A 24,746-nucleotide genomic window follows, 5' to 3' on the forward strand; every position below is an offset into this window, starting at 1 on the left:
ACTCAAACTCCAAAGCTAAAGTGAAAGGAGTTTCAATTTTTATAGATTCTTCAATTGCATTTGTACATCAGAATACCTTCTCTGACCCGAATGGTAGATTCTTGTTAATTACCGGTCTACTTTTTAATAAGAAAGTTGTTATGGTTAATGTTTATGCCCCAAATATGGACTACCCTTAATTTTTTAAACAATTATTTACCTCCTTTCCTGATTTAAGTGATTACATGTTGATAATGGGGGGGGGGTGACTTTAATTGCTGCTTAAATCCTTCGATGGATAAATCTGTACCTACTCGGGCATTACCGAATAAGTCGGCTACTCTTATCAATTAGTTTTTGATTGATTCTGTAATCTCCGAAATCTGGAGATCCCAAGGATAAAGAATTATCTTTCTTTTCAAATGTACATCACACTTATTCTAGGATTGACTATTTTTTATAGACTCTTGTTTAATCCCATCTGTAATTGAGTGTAACTATGATATCATTGCCATATCTCATCATGCACCATTGAATCTCAATCAAGCTATGGGATATACCTTTTAATACTAGACAATGGCGTTTTAAATCCAACTTACTTCAAGATTCAGATCTCATCAAATTTATTAAGGATCAGATTGACCTTTTTTTTAAACTAATACTATGGATGAAATTCCCAGTGGGGTTATATGGGACACTTTTAAAGCTTATATCCGTGGTCAGATCATTGCCTACTTGGCTGGATTGAAAAAACGCACTAAGAATGAAATACTTGTGTTGACTGATAAGATTAAAGACAGTGATAAACAATATGCCACTGCTCCTAATGAGGAGCTTTACAAACAGAGAGTTGAACTTCAAATGGAGCATAGTTTACTCTTAACATAGTCAATAGAAAATTAACTAATGAAAACAAGTGAGTTTTATATACAGTGATAAATCTGGTAAATTATCAGCCAAACAATTAAAAACAGCTTCGGTTAAACTTCAAATTACTAAGATTCCTAAACCTAATGATACTTTAACAGTTGATCATGATGAGATTAATAAATCTTTCCAAGAATTTTATACATCTTTATATCAGTCAGAATTTCCTCATGATCCTAGGGGGATGCATGACTTTTTAAGGAAATTGAACTTCCCGAAATTAACGCCCGAAGAACGTTTAAAGTTAGAAACACCTATTACAGATGAAGAAATAGTGGGTGCTATTTCTTCAATGAATTCTGGCAAATCACCCGACCCAGATGGCTATACAGCAGAATTTTTGAAGTTTTTTTCTTCTGTTCTTTCTCCCCAGTTGTGCAGCTTTTAGAGATGCAATTATTATAGGTAAACTACCACAATCATTTTATGCAGCCTCTATTTCCTTAATTAAAAAAAAATAAGGATCCTACTGAATGTGCATCATATAGACTGATACCCTTATTGAATGTTGATTCAATATTTTTTCCTAAAATATTAGCATCTAGGTTAGAAAATGTATTACCTCAAACTATTTCTGCGGATCAAACTGGATTTATTAAAAATCATTATTCATCTTTTAATATTAGAAGATTAATAAATATTATTTATACTCCTTCACCGAGAACTCCAGAATGTGTTATTTCATTAGATGCTGAGAAACTTCTGACAGAGTTGAATGGCCAAATTTATTTACTACGCTTGAGAAGTTTAACTTTAGCCTGATATTTATATCCTGGATTAAACTGATCTATCATACTCCCTTAGCTTCGGTTTTAACTAGTAATCAAAGATCTCCCTTTTTTCGATTATTTCGTGGCACTAGGCAGAGTTATCCTTTAAGTCCTTTATTATCTGATACTGCTTTAGAACCTTTAGCAATTGCTATTCGAAATTCACCAAATATTTTTGGTATTACTCATGGGAAAGAGATACATAAGTTATCATTATATGCAGATGATTTACTATTATATATTTCTGACCCAGAAAAATCCATTCCTGCAACTTTATCCTTGTTGGATAAGTTTAGTAAGTTTTCTGGTTACAAACTGAATCTTAATAAGAGTGAACTTTTTCCGTTAAATATGATGGTTCCAAACTATAAATGTTTACCATTTAGATTAGTTACTGATCACATTACTTATTTGGGAGTTAAAATTACTAAGAAGCATAAGGATTTATTAAAGGTTAATTTTTTTTAGCCTTATGTGATCAGATTAAAGGTTTGATTACAAAATGGTCACCAATGTTTTTGTCATTAATTGGTTTGATCAATGCTGTTAAGATGATTATTTCACCTAAGTTTCTATATTTATTTCAAGCACTGCCATTTTTTTAATTCCGAAATCTTTTCTTGATAATGTTGATTCAAAAATTTCCTCATACATATGACAGAATAAATATCCTAGACTAGGTAAAAGATATTTACAGAAGCCCAAAAAGGAGGGTGGCTTAGCATTGCCATACTTTAGATTCTACTATTGGGCGATCAATATTCGTTATTTAAAATTCTGGACATGGAATTGGGACACAGCTTCAAGTCCACAATGGGTTAATCTTGAATGCAATTCTGTTTCAGGATTTTCATTGGGTTCTATTCCAGGGACCCCACTTCCTTTTGACTTTTCTAAATTGGACAAACAAATGGATAATCCAATAGTTAAATACACTCTTCGAATATGGTTTGTTTCAAAATTTTTTTGGATTGAATCAATTTATTTTAGCAAGCCCTATAATATCCAACTTTCTTTTTCATCCCTCTTTTTTGGATCAGGCATTTTTGGTCTGGAAAACAAAAGGTATAATATGTTTTTCTGATTTATTTTTAGATAATTGTTTTATGTCTTTTGAACAATTATCTAATAAACATAATTTACCTAAATCACTTTTTTTTTTAGATATTTACAGATTAGAAACTTTAAATACTGTTCTTACTACCTTTCCGATTTCATATTCTACTGATATAATGGGAAAATTTTTGGATTTAAACCTTTTTCAGAAAGGTTCAATAGCAATTATTTATAATACGATAAGGAAAATAAATCCAGATGTTTCCAATACAATTAAGAATGACTGGGAAAGGGAACTTAAGCTTACCTTACCTACTCAGAAATGGCAAAAAATTTTCCAACTAGTTAACTCTTCCTCTATTTGTGCTAAACATGCGTTGATACAGTTTAAAGTTGTACATAGGGCTCATATGTCTAAGGATAAATTAGCTCGTTATTACTCTCATATAAACCCTGTATGTGATAGATGTCATTCTGAGATAGCCTCATTAACTCGTATGTTTTGGTCTTGCCCTTTATTGAAGAAATATTGGGATGATATTTTTGATATTATTTCAACTGTCTTGAATATTGATTTACAACCTCATCCTATTACTGCCATCTTTGGTTTACCAATGATAGAAAAACATCATTTGACCTCTTCAGCTTGTCAGATGATTGCTTTTGTTACTCTAATGGCTAGAAGATCTATACTATTGAATTGGAAAGAGATTAGTCCTCCAAATACATTTCATTGGTTTTCTCAAACTATATCTTGCTTAAATCTAGAAAAAAATTAGAAGTGTCATTTATGACTCATCTATTAAATTTGATGAGACTTGGAGACTATTTATTCAATATTTCCACATGATGTAAAAGCCCTTTTTCTTTCCCTTAGTTTTCTTTTAGTTTGGGTAGATTAGTTTTTTTTCCTAAGGGGATATATTTTTATTCTTTTTCTGTTTTTTTATGATATTTTTGTATTTTAGGTATACCCTTTATATATTTTATTGTTAATTTGTGAGATTTTGGGAGGTTTACTAATTATGTGTTACCTGACTGTATACTTTTATAATATAATTATTAATTAATACAATCCCAATCGCTCTGTATTTATTTTTTGTAATGTGTATGATGTTGAAACTAATAAAAAGATTTAAAAAGAAAAGAATCGAACTCTCCACCTACAACTATGACATCATGTACAGGCCTGGGAAGCTCAATGAGCCCTCCGATGCCCTATTCCAGGGAACGTGCGTCAACACGCAAATCGACCGGTTATACGCTCTATATGCAGATCTTTGCCACCCGGGGGTCACCCGGCTTTTCTACTTCGTGAAAGCCCAGAACCTGCCTTACTCCCTTGAGGAGATCAGGACGATGACCAAGGACTGCCAAGTCTGCACAGAGTGCAAACCGCACTTCTACCGACCCGAAAAGGCACAACTAATCAAGGCCACTTGCCCCTTTGAGCGACTGAGTGTCGACTTTAAGGGCCCCCTTCCCTCCACTGACGGCAATGTGTACTTTCTTAACATAATCGACGAGTACTCACGGTTGCCCTTCGCCATCCCCTGCCTCGATACCACTACCACATCAGTCATAAAAGCCCTGCACAAGCATTTCACTCTGTTCGGATACCCATGCTATATCCACAGTGACAGAGGGTCCTCGTTTATGAGTGACCAGCTGCACCAATATGTGCTGGCTAGGGGTATTGCAACTACTATGACTACGAGCTATAATCCCCGGGGGAATGGACAGGTGGAGAAGAAGAATGCCACGGTGTGGAAGGCCACACTCTTATCCCTCAGGTCAAAGGGACAGCTGGTCTCCCGCTGGCAGGAAGTCCTTCCTGAAACACTCGACTCCATCAGCTCCCTGTTATGCACGTCCACCAATGCCACCCCTCATGAGCGACTCTTTTCTTTTCCCAGGAAGTCGAGCACCTGGACCACTCTACCAACTTGGCTGATGTCCCCGGGGCCAGTGCTGCTCTGCAAACATGCAGGAGCAATAAATACTCCCCGATGATCAAGATGGTTCACTTACTTCATGAGAACCCCCAATATGCCTACGTGGTTTTATCTGATGGGCCGGAGGACACAGTCTCCATCCGCGACCTGGCCCCACAGGAGCACCGGGCCCCTACCTTGAACACTCCATGGTGACTATTAACCCTGTACCCACTGATGTATGTACCCACGAGACACCGCACACTCCAAGCCCTACACAGACACCACACACTTCCATACCGGACACGACACATGCACGAGGGATTACCAACGCCTAACGTGCTGGCACTTCAAGTCAGGCCGGAGCCAGCACAACCACCGTCACTGGTGCAATCACCACCGGTGCTATGTAGATCACAGCGATGGACTCCACCGCCTGATAGACTTGACCTGTAAATACACTTGCTTTAAAATATTGTCAGTCACTTCACCCCGCGGGACTCTCTTTTTTTAAAAATGGAGGGGCGAATGTGGTAAACCAGGGGTCCCCAACCTTCTTTGCACTGCGGACCGGCTGACCTGGGGGGTGGGTAGGGTTGCCAACAGACAAGAGTAGCAGTCAAGTACGTTGTTTACCCCAAGAGACTACAATCACCATGAAGCCTTGCGTGGGCACCAAGGCACATGCATGATTTGCGCATGCGTGTACGTGCCGATTTTTTCTACAAATCGTTTTTGGCGATTCTGTTGGGGGGGGGTGTTAATCACGACCGGAATATAGGTGATAAGTGGCTAATACACTCAATATCGTTTCTAAAAGGGTTTATCTAACGAATTTAATATTAAACACAGCGCACATTTTCCTCAAACAACAGGAATTCTGCAGATGCTGGAAATTCAAGCAACATACATCAAAGTTGCTGGTGAACGCAGCAGGCCAGGCAGCATCTATAGGAAGAGGCGCAGTCGACGTTTCAGGCCGAGACCCTTCGTCAGTCCTGACGAAGGGTCTCGGCCTGAAACGTCGACTGCGCCTCTTCCTATAGATGCTGCCTGGCCTGCTGCGTTCACCAGCAACTTTGATGTATGTTGCACATTTTCCTCGCATGAATATAGCGATATTATCAACTATCAGGGGAGGACAGGGGAGCTTGAAGTGTTGAACGAACTTCCAGTAGAAGTGGTAGAGGCAGGTTCGATATTATCATTTAAAGAAAAATTGGATAGGTATATGGACAGGAAAGGAATGGAGCGTTATGGGCTGAGTGCAGGTCAGTGGGACTAGGTGAGAGTAGCGTTCGGCACGGACTAGAAGGGCAGAGATGGCCTGTTTCCGTGCTGTAATTGTTATATAGTTATAAAAGTAAGTCAACAGCATCATAACATTTTAAGTAACGTTTGGATATTAAACACACAGCACATATTTTCCCCGTATGAACAAATAAAATCAATGCAACACACCAATATCGCTGAATTAGTAGGAGCCCTGGGCTTGTTTCCCTGCCACAACACGGTCCTATCGAGGGGTGATGGGAGACAGCGATACTCGAAGGGGGGTTCTTATTGCCAGTCTATTACGCAATTTGGTTTTCGTTGCATTCATTGCAGAGATATGTTGGAAATGGAAGCAACGTTTTCAGTGCTTTCGTGGCTATCTCAGGATATTTAGCCTTGACTTTGAGATCCAGAGTGTCGGCAGAGATGTTATGTCAAATGTACTTTTCAGCCCGCCGTCATTTGCAACCTTGAGGAGTTGATCATCTTCCCGCGCTGACATGGATGACGCACGGGTAATGACCTCGCATGCGTAATGGCTCAACAGTGGGCATGACAAGGAATGAGGAAAGGTGCAGCTGACTCCTATCGCCAAATCATATCGTTTCCTCACGGCCCAGTAGCACATGCTTTGCAGGCCGGTGATTGGGGACCGCTGTGGTAAACCATGTATATAGGTTGTAAGTGGGTTACCTGTCTGGACATGCCTGGACACGCCCCTCTGCTGACTGCTCCTGTGGCTCCTCCCACAGACCCCTGAATAAAGGCAATTGTGTCACTGCTCCTCCCACAGTCCAGGACAGACATACAGCATGGACGTGGATCCATTTTACTGTTAATAAAAGCCTTGCAGTATTTACTCTACTTCCAGTCTTTTAATAGTGCATCACCCTCCCCCACCCCTTTATCTTTCCCCTTACTGGTTTTTCACCTGGCACTTACCAGCCTTCTCCTTCCCACCCTCCCCCCACCTTGAGACCTGGGTGTCATTATACACCAGTCATTGAAAGTGGGCATGCAGGTACAGCAGGCGGTGAAAAAGGCGAACGGTATGCTGGCATTTATAGCGAGAGGATTCGAGTACAGGAGCAGGGAGGTACTACTGCAGTTGTACAAGGCCTTGGTGAGACCACACCTGGAGTATTGTGTGCAGTTTTGGTCCCCTAATCTGAGGAAAGACATCCTTGCCATAGAGGGAGTACAAAGAAGGTTCACCAGATTGATTCCTGGGATGGCAGGTCTTTCATATGAAGAAAGACTGGATGAACTGGGCTTGTACTCGTTGGAATTTAGAAGATTGAGGGGGGATCTGATTGAAACGTATAAGATCCTAAAGGGATTGGACAGGCTAGATGCGGGAAGATTGTTCCCGATGTTGGGGAGGTCTAGAACGAGGGGTCACAGTTTGAGGATAGAGGGGAAGCCTTTTAGGACCGAGGTTAGGAAAAACTTCTTCACACAGAGAGTGGTGAATCTGTGGAATTCTCTGCCACAGCAAACTGTTGAGGCCAGTTCATTAGCTATGTTTAAAAGGAAGTTAGATATGGCCCTTGTGGCTACAGGGGTCACGGGGTATGGAGGGAAGGCTGGGTTCTGAGTTGGATGATCAGCCATGATCATAATAAATGGCGGTGCAGGCTCGAAGGGCCGAATGGCCTACTCCTGCACCTATTTTCTATGTTTCTATGTTTCTATGTTTCTTTCCTGACAAAGGGTTCTGGCCCGAAACGTTGACTGATCATTTCCACAGATGCTGCCCGACCTGCTGAGTTCCTCCAGTGTGTTGTGAGTGTTGCTAATTACTGTTCTTTATTTTTTAAAAAGGTGTAAAAGTACTTTGGTTTAAACAGAAGATTGAAGCTATATTTCCAGACGAAACTTAGCTGGAAGTACATCTCCTCCGGCAACATCCACAGCATGTACAATGGCATTAGGAAGACCCTCAGAACATCTCAAAGACTAATCCACCCAAGTCCCCCGCAGGCGATGTCATTGCTGAGTGCGGAAAATAGTTGGAAAGATGGGCCGAACACTACCAGGAGCCAAGACCAGCCCTGCATTATAAGATATCTGAAAGCAGGGGACATTGACTAAACAACCTGGGAAGTTGTGGCAGCCAACTGCAGCAGCTGTTTAAAGACCATCAAGGCAGGCGTAAAGAGTGAGCAGAAGAGAGAACAGCAACAGGAAGCAAAGCGAGAGTGCAAACAAAGGGAAGCATTGACATCAGCACCTCCATAGCCTGGCAAAACATTCACTTGCAGAAACTGCAGCAGGACCTGCTGCTCCAAACTTGAATACTGCAACCCTATAATGGACATAGTGCACACTCCACTGTTCTTTGAGACAGGCGGATGCAATCATCATCAATTGAATTAATAAGTTTTTCAGAAGACTGAATTTGTACTTTCACCAACATAAAACTTGTATTTTCAACTTTATTTTTCACAATATATGGTGTTAAGACAACACCCCCCCCCCCTTATTGGGCACAATACAATACAGCAGTTACATGTTGATAATAAGTATTCTCTCTCAACCCCATTGAATCACAGTGGATTTAATCTGGCCTATTTTGTCATGATCAACAGAAAAAGACTTGTGTCAAAGTGAAAACAGATCTCTACAAAGTGATCGAAATGAATTACAAATATAAAACAAAATAATTGATTGCTTATGTATTAACCCCTTTAAATTGAGATCACCTGTGTGCAGTCTGACTAGTAAAAATACACCAATATCTGGAAGGTCCAACTGCTGGTGAATCAGTATAACTGGTGCACAGGTCTGGGCATGGTTTAAAAGGTAGAGTTTCATGGGAACTCGGCTATAACCAGCGTATCAATCGTCTATTGGAGAGCAAGGAAGGTTCTGGCATAAAAGGTAGGCAATGCCTAGTGGAACAGTGAAAGGAGCAGTCTTCGTCAGAGTAGTAGGGCTTTAGCTCATTTGGGCTTCGTTGAGGTAAGTGGGTAAGTGGACTTTGTTTTTCCTTGCATGTTTTGAGGTATAGCGAGCATGTCTGTAGGGTTAGTACTTAGCTCTGGGTGTCAGATGTAGGAACCTTCCAGTCTCCCAGATGGCTATATCTGTGCCAGATGCACCAAGATACAGCTCCTGAGCTTGTGTTAGGGATCTGGAGCTGCGGCTTGATGACCTACAGCTTATAAGGAAAGTGAGCAGGAGATAGATAGGAGCTACAGGGAGTTAGTCACCCGAGGCTGCAGGAGTTAGGTAAGTGGATGACTGTCAGGGAAGGGAAGGGAAGAGCTCAGATAGTAGAGAGCAGTCCTATGGCCATGCCCCTCAGTAATCATTACCTCATTTTAGATGCTGCTGCGGGAATGCGGGGGGAGGGAACAGAGGACGACGATAGCAACCAGGTCTCTGGCACCGAGCCTGGTTCCGTAGTGCAGAAGGGAAAGAGGAAGATGAGGAATACCGAAGTCATAGGGGATTTCATAGTGAGGGGAACAGACAGGTGGCTCTGTCAGCCTGATAGAGATAACTGCATGGTGTATTGCCTCCCAGATACCAGGGTACGGGGTGTCTTGGATCGGGTACAGAGTATTCTGAAGGGAGAAGGTGAATAGCCAGAAGTCTTGGTATATGCTGGTACCAATGACATAGGTAGAAAAAGGGAGGAGGCCCTGAAGAGAGAATTCAGGGAGTTGGGTAGGAAGCTGAAAAGCAGGGCCTCCAGGGTAGTAATCTCAGAATTGCTGCCTGTGCACATGCTAACAAGCGCAAGAATAGCATGATCAGGCATATTAATTCCTGGCTGAGAGACTGGTGTAGGGGGCAGGGCTTCAGATTCCTGGATCATTGGGGCCTCTTCTGGGGGAGGTACGACCTGTACAAAAAGGATGGGTTACACCTGAACCCAAAGGGGTCCAATATCCTAGCAGGTAGGTTTATTAGAGCTGTTAGGCAGGGTTTAAACCAATTTGGCGGGGGGACAGGAACCAGAGTGATAGGGCTGAGGAAGGGGAAAACAGAAATAAATCAAAGGTAGCATGCAATAGAGATAATAGAAAGGACAGGCAGGAGATGAGGCATAATCACAGCTAGTAACTCATTACAGGGCAATAGAGGCGTGGTGCAATTAAAACAGAAAGCAACAAATAACTGAACTGAAAGTGTTATATTTGAATGCACATAGCATTAAGAAATAAAACAGACGATCTTGAAATTTAGCTACAGATTGGCAAGTATGACTTTGTGGTCATCTCTGAAACTTAGCTAAAGGATGGCTGCCATTGGGAGCTGAATGTCCAAGGATACAGTGTATCGGATAGATAGGTTAGTAGGCAGAGGGGGTGGTGTGGCACTGTGTTTAAGAAATGATATTAAATCATTAGAAAAGTATGATTATAGGATCAGAAGGTATAGAGTCTCTATTAGTTGAGTTAAGAAATGGCAAAGGATAAAAGGACGCTAATGGCAATTGTATACAGACATCCAAACAGCAGCTGCAGTATAGATTACAAATTAGAGCAGGAGATAGAAAAGGTGTGTCAGAAGGGTAATGTCCTGACGATCGTTGAGGATTTTAACACGAAAGTGGATTGGGGAAAACCAGGTCAGTACTGGACCTCGAGACAGAATTTGTAGAATGTCTAAAAACAGCTTGTTGTTGAGCCCACTAGGGGATCGGCTGTGCTGGATTGGGTGTTGTGCAATGATCCAGAGGTGATAAGGTTAAGGAACCCTTAGGAAACAGTAATCACAATATGATAAGCGTTCACTTTGAAATCTGAGAAGAAACTAAAATCCAATGTGTCGGTATTTCAGTGGAATAAAGGAAATTACAATGGCATGAGAGGGGAACTGTCCAAAGTTGACTGGAAAGGGACACTAGCAGGAAGGACAGCAGAGCAGCAATGGCTGGAGTTTCGGCAAAAAATGACGGAACTACAAGACAGATATATTCTAAATAAGAAATTTTTGAATGGAAGGAGGACACTACTATGGTTGACAAGTGAAGTCAGAGCCAAAGTAAAAGCAAAAGAGAGGGCATACAAGGAAGCCAAAGCTAGATTGGGAAGCTTTTAAAAACTTGCAGAAGAAAACAAAGAAGGTCATGAGGAAAGAAATGATGAATTATGAAATGAAGCTGGCGACTAATAACAAAGAAGATATTAAAAGCTTTTTTAAGTATATAAAGGGTGAGAGTCGAAGGTAGATATAGGACCAATAGAAAATAACGCTGGAGATATTGTAATGAGAGACGCAGAGATGGCAGAGGAACTGAATGCGCATTTTGCAGCAGTCTTCACAGTGGAAGACATCTGCAGTATACTGGATATTCAAGAGTGTCAGGGAAGTGAACTATATGCAGTGAAATTTACGACTGAGAAGGTGCTCAGGAAACTTAATGGTCTGAGGGTGGATAAATCTCTTGAACCTGATGGAATGCACCCTTGGGTTCTGAAGGAAGTAGCTGGAGAGACTGCAGAGTCATTAACAATGATCTTTCAAGAATCGATAGATTCTGGCATTGCACTGGATAACGGGAAAATTGCAAATGTTACTCCACTATTTAAGAAGGGTGGGAGGCAGCAGAAAGGAAACTATAGACCCGTTAGCCTGACATCAGTGGTTTGGAAGTTGTTGGAATCGATTTTGAGGGATGAGATTACGATGTACCTGGAAGCACATGACAAGATAGGCCAAAGCCAGCATAGTTTCCTGAAAGGAAAATACTGCCCGAGAAACCTACTGCAATTTTTTGATGAAATTACAAGCTGGGTAGACAAAGAAGATGCACTAGATGTGGTGTACTTGGATTTTCAGAAGACTTTTAACAAGGTGCCACACAGGAGGCTACTTAGCAAAATAAGAGCCCATGGAATTACAGGGAAGTTACTAGCATGGGTGGAGCGCTGGTTGATTAGCAGAAAGCAGAGAGGGAGAATAGGGATCCTATTCTGGCTGGCTGCCAGTTACCAGTGGAGTTCCACAAGCGTCCGTGTTGGGACCGTTGCTTTTTACAATGTATGTCAACGATTTGGACTATGGGATTAATGGATTTGTGGCTAAATTTGCCGATGACAGAAAGACAGGTGGAGGAGTGTGTAGTGTTGAGGAAACAGAGATTTAGATAGTTTTGGGGAATGGGCAAAGAAGTGGCAAATGAAATAGTGTTGGAAAGTGTATGGTATTGCATTTTGGTTGAAGAAATAAACAGGCAGACTATTATTTAGATAGAGAGAGAATTCATAATGTAGAGATGCAAAGGGACTTGGGAGTCCTTGTGTAGGACACCCTAAAGGTTAACCTCCAGGTTGAGTTGGTGGTGAGGAAGGCAAATGCAATGTTAGCATTAATTTCTAAAAGTGGAGAATACAAGAGCAGGGATGGCATGTTGAGGCTCTATAAGGCACTCGTGAGACCACATTTGGAGTATTGTGTGCAGTTTTGGGCTCCTTATTTGGAAATCCTGGAGGAAAACCTGATGCAGTCTGCAAGAGAATGGCGACTCAGGAGATTTGTTTTCCAGCAAGACAATGACTCTAAGCGTAAAGCCAAGGATACACAGGAGTGGTTTAAAAACAAAGATAATGTCCTGGAGTGGCCAAGTCAGAGCCCAGACATCATTCTAATTGTGAATTTATGGCTGGACTTGGAAAGGGCTGTCCACTCACTATCCTCATGCAATCTGACAGAGCTTGATCAGTTTTGTAAAGAAAAAAAATGGGAAGAAATGCAGTGTCCAGATAGGATAGAGAACTATCCACACAGACTCAAGGCTGAAATTGCTGTCAAAGGTGCATCTATTAAATACTGACTTGAAGAGTGTGAGTAATTATGCGATCAATTGTGTCTAATAATTATAATAAATTTAGATCAATTTGTGGAAATTTGTTCTCACTTTTACATGTTTTTGACCCTGACAACAGGGGAAAAAAGCCAAATTAAACCCACTATCATACAATGTTACAAAACAATAAAACATGAAAACTTCTGCGCAGGGTAAATACTTTTAATAGGCACTGTATATAATGGTTTATCACCTTTCATTTTTGCATTGGCTAAGTGTTAAACATGCTGTACTTCTGTGTCTTCCAATAGGCCCTCCCTTATCTCAAGAACTTGCCTCACCTTGGTATAATACAGTAAATCCCCGGGTTAAGAATATCCAACTTACAGACAACTCGTACTTACGGACTGCCATAAAGCCTATTATATTAAAAATTTGAGTTACATACAATGGTTCGTAACAATGAACGCACGCACTACTTTGTGACGCTCATGAAAACATTGCGCGGCTTCAGCGGTTTGTCTGCTCGCGGAAGGAGAACGCTGTCTGCCATTTTAAATTGGATCACGTTGCTGTTAACAATGTTGAGTGTGTAATTTTGTATTTGGCATAAATTTTTCTCTTATTTACCCTCGTAACCATGCCTTCAAAACATAAATCCGATGCAAGTGCTGGTGATGCATCAAAGAAAAGGAAAACGATCACGATTGAAAATAAAGTGGAAATAATAAAGCGATCAGAAAGAGGTGGAACGCCATCGGTCATTGGAAAAGCATTAAGCTACAGTCGGAACAATTTTAAAGGCCATGCCCCGATGAAAGCTACAATTATTACTAAGCAACGCAGTGGTTTAATTATTGAAATGGAAAGGCTATTGATAATTTGGTTAGATGATCAAAATCAGCGTAATATGCTTATTTAGCCTTACTTTAGTGCAAGAAAAGGATCAAAGCCTTTTCAATGATTTAAAAGCTGCACGTGCAGCAAGTGAAGATGATTGTGATGAAGAATTTGTTGCTAGTAGGGGTTGGTTCAATCGTTTCAAAGTGAGGGCAAATTCACATAATATTAAAGTGCAAGGTGAAGCAGCGAGTGCTCATGTAAGTGCTGCGAGTGATTTTCCTGAAATGTTTCAAATAAATTATTAAGGGGGGAGGTGATTTGCCAGACCAAATATTTAATTTTCACGAGACTGGCTTATTTTGGAAAAAAATGCCTGAAAGGTCCTATAATTTGAAAGAGGAAAAAGGTGCACGAGGGCATAACATCTGTCAGACAATGCTGAGGATGTTCTACAAGTCTGTGGTGGCCAGTGCGATCATGTTTGCTGTTGTGTGCTGGGACAGCAGGCTGAGGGTAGCAGACACCAACAGAATCAACAAACTCATTCGTAAGGCCAGTGATGTTGTGGGGATGGAACTGGACTCTCTGACGGCGCTGTCTGAAAAGAGGATGCTGTCCAAGTCGCATGCCATCTTGGACAATGTCTCCCATCCACTACATAATGGACTGGTTGGGCACAGGAGTACATTCAGCCAGAGACTCATTCCACCGAGATGCAACACTGAGCGTCATAGGAAGTCTTTCTGCTTCTGGCCATCAAACTTTACAACTCCTCCCTTGGAGAGTCAGACACCCTGAGCCAATAGGCTGGTCCTGGACTTAGTTCCTGGCGTAATTTACATATTACTATTTAATTATTTATGGTGCAACTGTAACAAAAACCAACTTCCCTCGGGATCAATAAAGTATGACTATGACCATAAGGCATCAAAGGATAGGCTAACGTTATTGCTTGGGGGTAACTCATCTGGGGATTTCAAGCTCAAGCCTTTGCTTGAGAATCGCTCCCTAAATCTGAGGGCACTTTGCCGTATCATTAAGGCATCAGCAGCGAGCACTTTTGTGCAGACAGGACAGCGTGACCAGCCTCCCACGACCAGGAGAGCAGTGCAAGTTGAGCCAGCCTCTGAGACCGACCTGGGAGCCGGCAGCCTTGACGGAGGCAGTGTGCCAGTGACGTAGGCGCCCATAAGTACGGCCCAACTCCCAGATGATTGGTGGATCACTAGCAGCTTTACATAGCCTCTGACAAGTTGCACACATGACGGACCAGGTAGGCAACAGCTGTCCAGCACACCCACCCATCCCAGACAACCTAGGGGAGAGCTGCCAGCGGGCCAGGGCAGCAAGGTCTTTGCCAGGCCTCCTGCTTCAATCTAAACACCAGAGGCTAGGCAGGATGTAGCCGACTCAAGCGTATGCCTGCATCGCTTCTCGGCCTTTTGGCTAAGATCAAGTGTAGTATCTGTTCTTATCAGACCAGAAGGCGGAGGTGAAGAGTTTGCGCTGACGCAGGGGTGGATCCTAATGCTGATTGGCCTCCAATCTAACACCCCATACCAGCGACGACAGCAGTGAGGAAGATGGCAGCAGCGAGCAGTGCTCGAGGCCAAGGTATCAAGAACACTGTCAGGCTGACAGTGCGAGACCGGAACGGGGGCACCGGCTTCACCCGAGAGACCTTCATCCAGAAGGTGTTGATGGAATGCTGCGGATTTACGCCTGACGACATCTACTGCGTCCAGGACTTCGCAGATTTTTTCGACGTGACTTTCCGGCAGGCTGCAGGGTGGCAGAAGCTGTACCAGCAGCTTCAGCTGAAGGGGACAGAGGCGCCGCTGTCGCTGTTGAAAGCACAGGCCCTCTTTGCCACGGCTACCCAGCAGGAACGGACAATCACGGTGCACATGTTCAACCCGCACGTGCCAGTGGTAGATGTCCTTACATTCCTCGCTCGGTATGTGGAGAGCGTAGGAACGCCAGCAGACGTGAAGGACGGACTGGGAATCTGGACCAGCAAACGGCAGGTCAAGGTGAAGCTGAGGTTGGACTCCAACGGCGGCGTCATCCACCCCCCCTCCGTCTTCGCCATCGGAGGGAACCGAGGGTACACGGTGTACGCGGGGCAACCCAGGGTGTGCCGAAACTGCGGCAAGGCAGGGCACATCGCAGCCCAGTGCAGGGTGGTGATGTGCAAGAACTGCAAAACTGAAGGCCACCTGACCAAAGACTGCACGCAGGCCAAGTCCTGCAACCTTTGTGGACAAGACGGCCACCTGTACAGAGCCTGCCCGAGGCGTGGGGGCACCTACGCACAGGCAACCAGGGGAGGTGCTGGTCCTGAAAGGGCCCAGGCAGTTTCGGACGCCCCTGCCAGCACTGCCGAAGAGGCACCCGACAGGGCGGACGATGAGACCAGGGAGGAAGGGGCAAGCACCCCGAGACCTGCCACCCCACTGCAGACCCTCCAGGACCAAGCAAACGACGAGCAGGAGTCCATGGAGGAGGGGACAGCTGAGGTGGAAACGGAATGGAAGGTCGTGAAACGGAAAAAGACCCAAAAGGCGGCGGCCAAGCGACAGAAGGCGGAGCAACGCAAGAAAAGGGCAGGGAACCACACAGCCTCTGGTACCCTGTCCTCTTCAGAGGAGGAAGGAGTTGGGGGAGGCCAGCAGCCCCAGCGGAAGAAGCGGCTGGCAGAACAGGTGGAGAGGAGGAGAGAGGAGGGGGAAAGTCTGCTGGCCACCCCCCAAGTACAGGAGGCGGAGAGCAGCAGACACACCGAGCTCCGGGAATCCGGGAGCAGAGCCACGGTTGGCACCCAGCAGCCGGAAGCGGAAGCAGCCCAGGAAGCCAACAACCCCCCGGGCCCAGAACCAGAACGGCCACACACGGAGGAGTACTACCAGCAGTACCTGAGCCCACAGGAGGTGGAAAACTTCACAAAGGCGGTGGGAATGAAGGCTCAGGATGGCAAGGATGAGGACGGAGTGCAGCCAAAATAAAAGACCTACAATGATGGCAGACCTTAAATTGGCGTGCTTGAATGTGCGAAGTTTGAAGAGTACTGGGCGATGCGTCAGCACGCTCCAGTACCTGGACACTGTAAAGACCGACGTGACCTTCCTCCAGGAGTGCGGACTACCACATCTCCGTAACTACCGGAGATGGTCACGGTGGTGGAAAAAAGGTTTGTCTGTGTGGTCGGGGGGCAACGATTGTTGCGCTTCCGGCCTGGGGATTCTGCTACGGGGAGGTAACTTCTCAATCACCCAAGTTAAAGAGGTGGTTGCGGGGCGCCTCCTGGTAGCAGACGTCAAATACCGGGGCACTCCGCTCCGGCTGATCAACGTGTACGCCTCCCCGGTTCGGAGCGAGCGGCTGGCCGTCTTCGAGCAGCTCCCACAGCTGCTGGTGACGTCCCAGCCGGTCGTTCTGGCCGGAGACTTCAACTGCACCATTGATGCGGCTGGAGGACCCGGCAGCGCCGACGGCAGGCTGGACAGTACCTCCAGACTCCTGAGGGAAATAGTAAAGACGGCCAAGCTGCGCGACGCCTTTGGCACCCCCACAGGTGGAGCACGGCCGCAAGCCACCTGGACACGATCGGACGGCTCAGCCCGCTCCCGGATCGACTTCCTCTTCCTGTCAGAGCCCCTCACGGTCAGGTCCACCGACGTCACGCCGGTGTTCTTCTCTGACCACTGCCTTCTGAGAGCCACCTGTCTTTTACGGGAGGACCAGAAGGCAGGCAGGGGGACGTGGAAGCTGAATGTTCAGCTGCTGACCCCAGAGAACATCGAGGAACTAGAGAGGGAGTACACAGGTTGGAGAACCTTGAAAGCCTTCTTTGATTCCCCGGTTCACTGGTGGGAAGCCACCAAAGAGAACATTAAGAGGTTCTTCATCCGCAAGGGTATCCAGAAGGCAAGGCAGGAGCAGAGGGAACTGCGTAAACTCCAGACAGAGTTGCAGCAACTTCTCCTTCTGCAGTCGAAGGGGGTGGATGTCAGGGAGGAATTGCGAGAGGTGAAGGGCCGGCAAGCCCATAACCTCGCCGCCGAATCCTCCAAGATCATCTTCCGATCAAGGGTCCAAACCGTGGAGCAGGACGAGACGTGCTCACGCTTCTTCTTCCAAAAGGTGCACAGGGGGAGCTCTGTGATCCACAACCTTAAGGAAGAGGACGGCTCAGTCGCGTCCTCGCAGACCGACATACTGAGGATCTGCAAGTCCTTCTATGCCGGTCTGTACGACGAAAAGGCCACAGAATCCACAGCCTCCCGCAACTTCCTGTCGTCTATCACGCAGGTCTTAGACGGCGGCAAGCGGGAGAGTCTGGATCAGCCACTGACCCTGGACGAGCTGACAGGCTCCATCCGTTCCTTTGGGTCGGGTAAGACTCCCGGAAGCGACGGCTTACCGGCTGAGTTGTACTCGGCTCTGTGGAACTGGATAGGCCCAGACCTGCTGGAAGTGTACAATGCTATGCTTCTGGCCGGCAGTATGTCTGAGTCCATGAGGAAGGGCATCATCACCCTCATCTACAAGCAGAAGGGGGAAAGAGAGGACATTAGAAATTGGAGACCCATCTCTCTCCTGAATGTGGACTACAAGATCCTGTCCAAGGCTATCGCCAACAGGGTCAAGTCTGCTCTGGGACAGGTGATCCACCCAGACCAAACCTGTGCTGTACCAGGCAGGAAGATCTCAGACAGCCTCGCGCTGCTGAGGGACACCATCGCCTACGTGCAGGACAGGAGGGTGGACGCCTGCCTGGTCAGCTTGGACCAGGAGAAAGCCTTCGACAGGATATCGCACACGTACATGGCGGACGTGCTCTCCAAAATGGGATTTGGGGAGGGAATCCGGAATTGGATCAGACTGCTCTACACAGACATCCGTAGTGCAGTCCAGGTCAACGGGTGGGAAACAGACAGCTTCCCCATCAGGTCTGGAGTCAGGCAGGGCTGTCCCCTCTCCCGTCTTGTTTGTCTGCTGCATAGAACCCTTTGCGGAAGCCATTAGGAGGGATGAGGGCATAAGAGGGGTGACGCTGCCAGGCAGTGGAGGGACCCAAGTGAAAACCTCCCTGTGCATGGACGACGTCACCGTCTTCTGCTCTGATCCGAGGTCAGTTCGCAGGTTGATTGGCACCTGCGAACAGTTCGAGCTAGCGTCGGGGGCCAGGGTCAACCGCACGAAGAGCGAAGCCATGCTCTTCGGCAACTGGCCCGACCGATCCAGCGTCCCCTTCAACATCAGGTCTGACCACGTGAAGGTGTTGGGGATATGGTTCGGAGGGACGGAGGCGTGCAACAAGAACTGGCAGGAGCGGACTGCCAAGGTGAAACAGAAACTGGGACTGTGGGGAGGGCGCTCCCTGTCGATAACGGGCAAGAACCTGGTCATCAGGTGTGAGGTGCTCTCAGGGCTGCTGTACTTGGCGCAGGTCTGGCCCGTCCCCCGCTCCTACAGCTCGGAAATCACCCGGGCTGTCTTCAGATTCGTCTGGGGATCCAAGATGGAGCGGGTGGGACGGACCGCCATGCACAAGTCCCTGGACAACGGGGGCAAGAACGTCCCCAATGTCGCCCTCACCCTGATGGCCAGTTTCGTATGTGGCTGCATCAGGTTGTGTGTAGAGCCCAGGTATGTGGGCACCAAGTACCGCTACGTGCCCAGGTTCTACTTGTCGCCCTGGCTACGAAGGATGGGTCTGGCCCCACTCCCGCGCAACACCCCAGTCAGCTGGTCGCTGCCGGCATACCTGTCCTACGTAGCAAAGTTCTTCCAGGAGAACGCCTTTGACCACAGGGCCATCAGGCAGTGGTCGGCACGTAGTGTCCTGCAGGCACTGCACGAGAAGGACGTGATGGACACAGTGGGGTGGTTCCCTGAGCAGACTGTCCAGTTCATCTGGCAAAATGCCTCATCGCCAGATCTAACCAACAGGCACCAAGACCTCGCCTGGCTGGCGGTGAGAGGGGCCCTCCCAGTCAGAGCCCTCCTGTACGCCCGGAACGTCGTCTCCGCACCCCACTGCCCACGGGAGGACTGCAGTGAGGAGGAGTCTGTGACCCACCTCTATGCACACTGCCAGTTCGCAAAGAGGGTGTGGAGGAGGATGGACGGGCTAGTGTCACGGTTTATCCCCAGCAGCTGCGTAACAGAGGACTCTCTGATCTACGGGCTGTTCCCGGGGACACACACGGTTACCAACGTCCGGTGCTGCTGGCAGATCATCAACTCGGTGAAAGATTCTATTTGGTCGGCCCGAAACTTGATGATCTACCAGCACATGGAGATGTCCGTGGGAGAATGCTGCCGACTGGCACATTCTCGACTGCAGGAGTACGTGCTGAGGGACGCACTGAAACTCGGTGCAGCCACCGCAAGGGCCCGGTGGGGAAGGACCACAGTATAGGTTTCTCCACCCGTGGGAGTGGGAGGGGTCGGAGGGCGGGGAGTATACCCCTCAACAATGAAATGATATGGTAAGCTGAACTACTGGAGTGCCACGTGGGTGGCTATAAATACGGATATGTACTGTGTATAATGCAAACGTATGTAAAGGATGAAAAGTTATTGAATGGTTTATTGTATATATTTATTTTTGAATAAAGTATATTTTGAAATTAAAAAAAAATCTGTTCTTATCAGACCAGAAGGCGGAGGTGAAGAGTTCGCGCTGACGCAGGGGTGGATCCTAATGCTCATTGGCCTCCAATCTAACACCCCATACCAGCGACGACAGCAGTGAGGAAGATGGCAGCAGCAAGCAGTGCATCGGCTCGAGGCCAGGGTATCAAGAACACTGTCAGGCTGACAGTGCGAGACCGGAACGGGGGCACCGGCTTCAACCGAGAGACCTTCATCCAGAAGGTCATGATGGAACGCTGCGGATTTACGCCCGACGATATCTACTGCGTCCAGGACTTCGCAGGTTTCTTCGATGTCACTTTCCGGCAGGCTGCAGGGTGGCAGAAGCTGTACCAGCAGCTTCAGCTGAAGGGGACAGATGCGCCGCTGTCACTGCTGAAAGCACAGGTCCTCTTTGCAACGGCTACCCAGCAGGAACGGACAATCACGGTGCACATGTTCAACCCGCACGTGCCAGTGGTAGATGTCCTTACATTCCTCGCTCGGTATGTGGAGAGCGTAGGAACACCAGCAGACGTGAAGGACGGACTGGGAATCTGGACCAGCAAACGGCAGGTCAAGGTGAAGCTGAGGTTGGACTCCAACGGCGGTGTCATCCACCCCCCCTCCGTCTTCGCCATCGGAGGGAACCGAGGGTACACGGTGTACGCGGGGCAACCCAGGGTGTGCCGAAACTGCGGCAAGGCAGGGCACATCGCAGCCCAGTGCAGGGTGGTGATGTGCAAGAACTGCAAAACCTAAGGCCACCCAACCAAAGACTGCACGCAGGCCAAGTCCTGCAACCTTTGTGGACAAGCCGGCCACCTGTACAGAGCCTGCCCGAGGCGTGGGGGCACCTACGCACAGGCAACCAGGGGAGGTGCTGGCCCTGAAAGGGCCCAGGCAGTTTCGGACGCCCCTGCCAGCACTGCAGAAGAGGCACCCGACAGGGCGGACGATGAGACCAGGGAGGAAGGGGCAAGCACCCCGAGACCTGCCACCCCACTGCAGACCCTCCAGGACCAAGCAAACGACGAGCAGGAGTCCATGGAGGAGGGGACAGCTGAGGTGGAAACGGAATGGAAGGTCATGAAACGGAAAAAGACCCAAAAGGCGGCGGCCAAGCGACAGAAGGCGGAGCAACGCAAGAAAAGGGCAGGGAACCACACAGCCTCTGGTACCCTGTCCTCTTCAGAGGAGGAAGGAGTTGGGGGAGGCCAGCAGCCCCAGCGGAAGAAGCGGCTGGCAGAACAGGTGGAGAGGAGGAGAGAGGAGGGGGAAAGTCTGCTGGCCACCCCCCAAGTACAGGAGGCGGAGAGCAGCAGACACACCGAGCTCCGGGAATCCGGGAGCAGAGCCACGGTTGGCACCCAGCAGCCGGAAGGGGAAGCAGCCCAGGAAGCCAACAACCACCCCGGGCCCAGAACCAGAACGGCCACACACGGAGGAGTACTACCAGCAGTACCTGAGCCCACAGGAGGTGGAAAACTTCATGAAGGCTCAGGATGGCAAGGATGAGGACGGAGAGCAGCCAAAATAAAAGACCTACAATGATGGCAGACCTTAAATTGGCATGCTTGAATGTGCGAAGTTTGAAGAGTACTGGGCGATGCGTCAGCACGCTCCAGTACCTGGACACTGTAAAGACCGACGTGACCTTCCTCCAGGAGTGCGGACTACCACACCTCCGTAACTACCGGAGGTGGTCACGGTGGTGGAAAAAAGGTTTGTCTGTGTGGTCGGGGGGCAACGATTGTCGCGCTTCCGGCCTGGGGATTCTGCTACGGGGAGGTAACTTCTCAATCACCCAAGTTAAAGAGGTGGTTGCGGGGCGCCTCCTGGTAGCAGACGTCAACCGAAGTTAAAGAGGTGGTTGCGGGGCCCCTCCTGGTAGCAGACGTCAAATACCGGGGCACTGCGCTCCGGCTGATCAACGTGTACGCCTCCCCCGTTCGGAGCGAGCGGCTGGCCGTCTTCGAGCAGCTCCCATAGCTGCTGGTGACATCCCAGCCGGTCGTTCTGGCCGGAGACTTCAACTGCACCATTGATGCGGCTGGAAGACCCGGCAGCACCGACGGCAGGCTGGACAGTACCTCCAGACTCCTGAGGGAAATAGTAAAGACGGCCAAGCTGCGCGACGCCTTTGGCACCCCCACAGGTGGAGCACAGCCGCAAGCCACCTGGACACGATCGGACGGCTCAGCCCGCTCCTGATCGACTTCCTCTTCCTGTCGGAGTCCCTCACGGTCAGGTCCACCGACGTCACGCCAGTGTTCTTCTCTGACCACTGCCTTCTGAGAGCCACCTGTCGTTTACGGGAGGACCAGAAGGCAGGCAGGGGGACGTGGAAGCTGAATGTTAAGCTGCTGACCCCAGAGAACAGCGAGGAACTAGAGAGGGAGTACACAGGTTGGAGAACCTTGAAAGCCTTCTTCGATTCCCCGGTTCACTGGTGGGAAGCCACCAAGGAGAACATTAATAGGTTCTTCATCCGCAAGGGTATCCAGAAGGCAAGGCAGGAGCAGAGGGAACTGCGTAAACTCCAGACAGAGTTGCAGCAATTTCTCCTTCTGCAGTCGAAGGGGGTGGATGTCAGGGAGGAATTGCGAGAGGTGAAGGGCCGGCAAGCCCATAACCTCGCCGCCAAATCCTCCAAGATCATCTTCCGATCAAGGGTCCAAACCGTGGAGCAGGACGAGACGTGCTCACGCTTCTTCTTCCAAAAGGTGCACAGGGGGAGTTCTGTGATCCACAACCTTAAGGAAGCGGACGGCTCAGTCGCGTCCTCGCAGACCGATATACTGAGGATCTGCAAGTCCTTCTATGCCGGTCTGTACGACGAAAAGGCCACAGAATCCACAGCCTCCCGCAACTTCCTGTCGTCTATCACGCAGGTCTTAGACGACGGCAGGCGGGAGAGTCTGGATCAGCCACTGACCCTGGACGAGCTGACAGGCTCCATCCGTTCCTTTGGGTCGGGTAAGACTCCCGGAAGCGACGGCTTACCGGCTGAGTTGTACGCGGCTCTGGGGAACTGGATGGGCCCAGACCTGCTGGAAGTGTACAACGCTATGCTTCTGGCCAGCAGTATGTCTGAGTCAATGAGGAAGGGCATCATCACCCTCATCTACAAGCAGAAGGGGGAAAGGGAGGACATTAGAAATTGGAGACCCATCTCTCTCCTGAATGTGGACTACAGGAGCCTGTCCAAGGCTATCGCCAACAGGGGCAAGTCTGCTCTGGGACAGGTGATCCACCCAGACCAAACCTGTGCTGTACCAGGCAGGAAGATCTCAGACAGCCTCGCGCTGCTGAGGGACACCATCACCTACGTGCAGGACAGGAGGGTGGACGCCTGCCTGGTCAATTTGGACCAGGAGAAAGCCTTCGACAGGATATCGCACACGTACATGGCGGACGTGCTCTCCAAAATGGGATTTGGGGAGGGAATCCGGAATTGGATCAGACTGCTCTACACAGACATCCGTAGTGCAGTCCAGGTTAACAGGTGGGAAACAGACAGCTTCCCCATCAGGTCTGGAGTCAGGCAGGGCTGTCCCCTCTCCCCTGTCTTGTTTGTCTGCTGCATAGAACCCTTTGCAGAAGCCATTAGGAGGGATGAGGGCATAAGAGGGGTGACGCTGCCAGGCAGCGGAGGGACCCAAGTGAAAACCTCCCTGTACATGGACGACGTCACCGTCTTCTGCTCTGATCCGAGGTCAGTTCGCAGGTTGATTGGCACCTGCGAACAGGTCGAGCTAGCGTTGGGGGCCAGGGTCAACCACACGAAGAGCGAAGCCATGCTCTTCGGCAACTGGCCCGACCGATCCAGCGTCCCCTTCACCATCAGGTCTGACCACGTGAAGGTGTTGGGGATCTGGTTCGGAGGGGCGGAGGCGTGCAACAAGAACTGGCAGGAGCGGACTGCCAAGGTGAAACAGAAACTGGGACTGTGGGGAGGGCGCTCCCTGTCGATAACGGGCAAGAACCTGGTCATCAGGTGTGAGGTGCTCTCAGGGCTGCTGTACTTGGCGCAGGTCTGGCCCGTCCCCCGCTCCTACAGCTCGGAAATCACCCGGGCTGTCTTCAGATTCTTCTGGGGATCCAAGATGGAGCGGGTGGGACGGACCGCCATGCACAAGTCCCTGGACAACGGGGGCAAGAACGTCCCCAATGTCGCCCTCACCCTGATGGCCAGCTTTGTATGTGGCTGCATCAGGTTGTGTGTAGAGCCCAGGTATGTGGGCACCAAGTACCACTATGTGCCCAGGTTCTACTTGTCGCCCTGGCTACGAAGGATGGGTCTGGCCCCACTCCCGCACAACGCCCCAGTCAGCTGGTCGTTGCCGGCATACCTGTCCTACGTAGCAAAGTTCTTCCAGGAGAACGCCTTTGACCACAGGGCCATCAGGCAGTGGTCGGCACGTAGTGTCCTGCAGGCACTGCAGGAGAAGGACGTGATGGACACAGTGGGGTGATTCCCTGAGCAGACTGTCCAGTCCATCTGGCAAAATGCCTCATCGCCAGATCTAACCAACAGGCACCAAGACCTCGCCT

At 48.3% G+C, this 24,746-nt stretch overlaps 1 protein-coding gene and 1 pseudogene across 8 annotated transcripts in view; one reads left to right on the forward strand and one right to left on the reverse strand.

Moving 5' to 3' along the window:
- Positions 1 to 24,746, reverse strand: part of LOC134353972 (zinc finger CCHC domain-containing protein 3-like) — a 233,661-nt gene that overhangs the window by 141,559 nt on the left and 67,356 nt on the right. The window lies entirely within an intron of this gene.
- Positions 14,974 to 15,105, forward strand: LOC134354474 (U2 spliceosomal RNA; annotated as a pseudogene).

The sequence above is a fragment of the Mobula hypostoma genome, chromosome 11 (genome assembly GCF_963921235.1).
Source record: "Mobula hypostoma chromosome 11, sMobHyp1.1, whole genome shotgun sequence".
In the NCBI taxonomy this organism is placed as follows: domain Eukaryota; kingdom Metazoa; phylum Chordata; class Chondrichthyes; order Myliobatiformes; family Myliobatidae; genus Mobula; species Mobula hypostoma.